Consider the following 5,928-nt stretch of genomic DNA (forward strand, 5'->3'; position numbering starts at 1 on the left):
AGTTTTTGAGATCTTGTATTGGTATATGCCGAGCGGCATCTTAAACACTTCTACATTTGTTTATCTTCCATTTTTATTAGTTTTTCGCATTTTGTTCCTTTTTCCGAAATTGTTAGGCTTACCTAGTCGTAGAGACTAGGCGCCGTCACGACAGTTCACGGAGGGCGAACTTGGGTCGTGACAAGTTGGTATCAGAGCTCTAGGTTCATAGGAGTCATGAATCACAAGCCGGTTTATTAGAGTCTCGCGGATCAGTACGGAGACGTCTGTACTTATCTACGAGAGGCTTTGTAACTGTTAGGAAAATTCCACTTCATTTGATTTCCTTGTCGTGCGAGATTTTTGATATCACAATTCTATCGGGGCCGGGGTAGAGGCCGAGGACGCGCACGTGGTGCAGCCAGAGCACCCGCGCGAGCTACCACCGAGGTTCCACTAACAGCTCTAGCCGGAGTCCAGACACCTGATACGCCTACTGCTACTACTACTCCAGCACTCTAAGAGACTCTGGCGTAGTTTATGACTATGTACACCACTCTAGCTTAGGCAGGGTTGCTTCCCTTTGATGCAACTACATTCCAGGCCAGGGGAGGAGCACAGACTCCCGCCGCCCGCATGTTGATCAGGTCCCAGAGATTATTCCTGTACAGCCGATAGCCCCAGCTCAGCTCGAGGAGAGGGCAGTAGCTTCAGAGGAGGAGCAGAAGAGGCTTGAGAGGTTCAAGAAGTACCAGCCTCCTACATTCAGCGGACTAGCCTCAGATGATGCTCTTGGATTTCTAGAGGAGTACTGCCGTATCCTCCGTACCATGGGTATATCAAGATCGAGCAGGGTTTCCTTCACTACCTTCTAGCTTTGAGGTGCCGCCTATCAGTGGTGGCGTGCTTATGAGTTAGACAATCCAGATGAGGCAGCTTCCCTAACTTGGGCTCAGTTTTCAGATATGTTCACGAGAGAGTACGTTCCCTAGAGTCTCAGGGACGCTTGGCGCGCAGAGTTTGAGCATTTGCGCCAGGGTACTATGACTGTGTCGGAGTATGCTGTCAGTTTCTTCGATTTGGCTAGACGTGCACCAGCTTTGGTTTCTACTGTTCGCGAGAAGGTTCGCCGATTTATTGAGGGGCTTATTCCCAGCATCAGTTCTAGCATGTCTCGTGAGTTGGAGATGGATATTTCTTATCAGCAGGTGGTGAGCATTGCTAGGAGGATTGAGGGTATGCATGCTAGGGATAGAGAGGAGAGGGAGGCCAAGAGGTCTCGAGAGTCGAGCCATCATTCTGGTGCCCGTGCCCCAGGTGCAGGTTGTCATGGTAGGGGTTATATGAGTCGCCCTATTTATTCAGCTCTTCCAGCAGCCAGTGGTATTAAACTCCTCCCAGACCTCAGGAGCCTAATTATGCCCCACCAGTATCTATTGCGCCTCCTGCACGGTGTGCTCCCAATGGTCAGTCCAGCAGACCTAGCCCGAGCTAGTCACAACTGCCACGTCCTCCCAGAGCTTGTTTTGAGTGCGGTGACACACGCCATATGGTGAGGGATTGCCCCAGACTTAGGAGGGGTGCACCTCCATAGACTTCTCAGCCACAACATGCCCCACAAAGTTCTTAGGCTATGATCACAGCACCAGTTGCTACCCCACCTGCTCAGCCAGCTAGAGGTGGAGGTCGGGGAGGTAGAGGTCGCCCTCGAGGGGGAGGCTAGGCCAGATACTACGCCCTTACTGCTCGTACCGAGGCTGTCGCCTCCGATTCTGTCATCACAGGTACTATCCTGGTCTGTCATAGAGATGCATTGGTTCTATTCGATCCAGGCTCCACTTATTCTTATGTGTCCTGTTATTTTGCCCCATATTTGGGCGTATCTTGGGATTCTTTGAGTTCTCCTGTTTATGTTTCTACTCCTATTGGAGATTCTCTAGTTGTGGACTACGTTTATCGGTCGTGTTTGATTGCTCTTAGTGGTTTTGAGACCAGAGCCGATTTGTTATCGCTCAGCATGGTAGACTTTGATGTTATTCTGGGCATGGACTGGTTGTCGCCCCATTATGCTATTCTTTATTGTCACGCGAACACCGTGATGCTGGCTATGCCAGGTGTACCGCGATTAGAGTGGAGAGATACCTTAGATCATACTTCCAGTAGAGTTATTTCATTCCTTAAGGCTCAGCGTATAGTTGAAAATGGGTGTGACGCGTATCTAGTTTATGTGAGAGATGTCAGTATTGATACCCCTACAGTTGATTCAGTCCCAGTAGTACGGGATTTCTCTGATGTGTTTCCAGCTGACCTTCCGGGCATGCCGCCCGATAGAGATATTGATTTTGGCATTGATCTATTGCCGGGCACTCAGCCCATTTCTATTCCTCCGTACCATATGGCTCCTCCTGAGTTGAAGGATCTGAAGGAGAAGTTATAGGAATTACTTGATAAGAGTTTCATTCGGCCCAATGTATCACCTTGGGGTGCTCCTGTCTTATTTGTGAAGAAGAAAAATGGTTCTATGCATATGTGTATTGATTATCGCCAGTTGAAAAAGGTTACAGTGAAGAACCGTTATCCTTTGCCCCGTATTGATGACCTGTTTGATCAGTTACAGGGTGCTTGTGTGTTTTCTAAGATTGACTTGAGTTCAGGCTATCATCAGTTGAAGATTCGGGAGCCAGATATCCCGAAGTCTGCCTTCAGGACTCTGTATGGTCATTAAGAGTTCCTTGTTATGTCATTTGGGCTGACCAATGCCCCAGCAGCCTTCATGCATTTGATGCACAATGTATTCCAGCCATATCTTGATTCATTCGTCATTGTCTTTATTGACGACATTCTGGTATATTCCCGGAGTTGGGAAGATCATGAGCAGCACCCGAGGACAGTGCTCCAGACTTTGAGAGAGAAGAAACTATATGCTAAGTTCTCGAAATGTGAGTTTTGGTTGGATTCCGTGGCATTCTTGGGTCATGTGATTTCGAGTGAGGGTATTCAGGTAAATCCGAAGAAAGTGGAGGCAAAGCAGAGTTGGCCAAGACCATCCTCAGCTACAGAGATCCACAGTCTTCTTGGCTTGGCGGGTTATTACCGTCGATTTATTTAGGGATTTTCATCTATTGTAGCACCTATGACCAGGCTGACCCAGAAGGGTGCTCCGTTCCAGTGGACCGAAGAGTGTTAGGAGAGCTTTCAAAAGCTCAAGACAGCTTTGACTACAGCCCCAATTTTGATATTGCCTACCGGTTCGGGGTCTTATTGTAAGGCCCCAGAAAATTTCGCTAAGTAACCTGGGATCTCGTGGTGTCACGTAGGCTTATTATAATATTTTTATATGCTATTAACATGGTGTACATCAATTGGATTTGGTAAATATGCGTATAAGTCTTATGGTAAGTAATTTGGGGTCCAAGGAAAGGCCTAAGTCTAAGAAAAATTGGAAAAGTTCATAATAGGCTAAAATTCCAAATAAGCTTGCACTAGTCCATACTATGAACGATCATATCTAAATATGTATAAGGTTTTATGTGATGAATAAACTATCAAATAAAATATCTTCGAGTCTAGTTTCCAACGCTTCAAACCGTTCGCCATTTGGACATTCCTACGCAAAGTTATAAACAAATTACCAAAGGCTGGAAAATGCGATCTTGTGACAAATCTGCGACCGCAAAACCTGTCGCATTTCTGACTTTGCGGTCGCATTTCTGTCGCAGACTGGGCCAGTGTAGCCCAGTTTTGGGCGCCGATTTTGTGGTGCATTATGCAGCCAGCATTCTCATTTTGCAGTCCGTTCTGCTATAGCAGACCCGACATCGGAGGGTTAATTTTCTAATTTTTATAACCCGACCCCATTTCAATATATAGGCTTTGGGGTTCATTTTGGGGCCATTTCTTACTGATTTTAGAGAGAGATGAGAGCATATAGAGAGAGAAAGGAGAGGCCTAGCTTCATAATCATCCAAATCTTGCTCAAGTCTTCAAGAATCCAAGAACCCAATCACATGTTCTTCATCTAAGAGGTAAGATTCTATACCCTAGACTTTAATTTCGAGTTTGGGGTATAAGATGGGTTATTGAGGTATGATTCTTGGGTGTATTAGTATTATGTATACATGCATGTACAAATTAGGTTTATGGGAAGATTTTTGAACACGAATAAGTGAAGATTGGGTTGGGGAATGAAGGAAACCTTGTAAAAGATATTTGAAATCAAGATGCTCAACTAGTATTTGATAAAATGCTCAAATGAGCTGAAACCATGAATACCTTCCTAATTTGTGTTCAATTTTGTTATGTCTCAAAGTATATTGGGATTGCTAGAATTTCCGGAACGTTGTAGTAACTTAAGGAAAGATTAAACAAGGTATGTATGGGTAAAACCCCGTCTTTCAGAAATTGAGCTCTATCGATGCTTGTGTAAATGTGGTAAGACTGAACTTTGGATTCTTGCTTTGATTGATACTTTACATGAAATGGTGTTGTGACCCTATATTTGTGAAAGATGCATTCCAATGTGATCAATGTGCTATTTTTGATAACTTGAAAGGTGCAAGGAATATGAATCATGTATTTAAATGCTTAGACAATAAATTGAGATTGAAGAATGTGAAGTATATGCTAAGTGGCCTAGATTTCAAATCAAGTTTAAGTTGTGATTAATGTGCCGAATAATGAAGGTTCCTCTCTATGCTTACAACTTGAATTTCTCATGTGTACTTGACATCTTGAATTGAGTAGCTTGTTGTTGAGATTGATATTGATGCGAAATATATGGAAATGATATGAAATGTGGGAAAGAGGAGATTGAGTTATAAAATGTGGCCAAGTGCCAAGTATGATGTGATAATTGAGGCCCCAAGTGCCTATGAGTTGATATATGTGAAATAAAGATTGAAATGAGATGATTAATGAGAAAGGAACAACGTCTAGGTAAGGCGGCCTAGACGATCGGGCCGTGGTCGGACACCATGCCGCACACATGGTGGTATTGTGCCGATATTGAATTCCAAAATTGAGAATGAGATTGTGATTGAGGTACATGTCTCAAATGAGGCAATCTAGCCGATCGGGTCGTGATCGGACTCCGCCCAAGAAAGCGGTGGTATTATGAATGATGATGAACAATATCAAGTGCCCCAAACTAAGTTATGGAAATTATGTGAAAGATTATATGGTTTGTTTATTTGATGATGTGGTGATTGTTAAAGCTTTTGATTGACCTTTATTATTTCTTTATTTCTTGTTTGATAGTTCTTTCTAACTAGATGGTGTTTAGTTATACATACTAGTGCTATTCGATGGCACTAACGTCCCTTTTGCCGGGGGCACTATGTCTTTAAATTGATGTAGGTGTTCCTATAGCAGGCAGTGTTGGTCGCATCTAGTGCCGCATCATCCTTTCAGCTGACCTGGTGAGCCCCACTTCATTTCGGGGATCTGTTTCATCTATTTGTCTTGTACGTTATATTTGAGGTATAGCCAGAGCCTTGTTACCGGCATTTCCATTTTACATTACTCTTGAGTTATGTTTAGAGGTTCCGTAGACAGGTTGTGGGTAGTGTCGGGTATTGGAAATAATGTAGAAACATTGATGTTTGGCAAAGATTTATAAAACTTGTAATATTTTGATAATTATGATTTAAGTTGCTAATGGAAATGAAATGAAATTTGTTAATGAAATACTTACTAAATATGATTAATGGAGTCCATCTCCTATTTAATCATGAGGTTGGTTGGGTAGAATGAAACCTAACAGGCTTGCTCAGTCAGGTTTACTCGGTTGAGCGCCGGTCGCGCTCCTCGGATTTTGGGGTGTGACAAACTTGGTATCAGAGCCTAAGGTTTTAAAGTGTCCTAGGATGTCTCGGAGCCGTGTCTAGTAGAGTCCTTCTTATCGATGTGTAGTCGACCACATCTATAAGTTGGAGGCTATTCAGACATTTA

This window comes from Nicotiana attenuata, unplaced genomic scaffold (genome assembly GCF_001879085.1).
Source record: "Nicotiana attenuata strain UT unplaced genomic scaffold, NIATTr2, whole genome shotgun sequence".
NCBI classification, from domain to species: Eukaryota; Viridiplantae; Streptophyta; class Magnoliopsida; order Solanales; family Solanaceae; genus Nicotiana; species Nicotiana attenuata.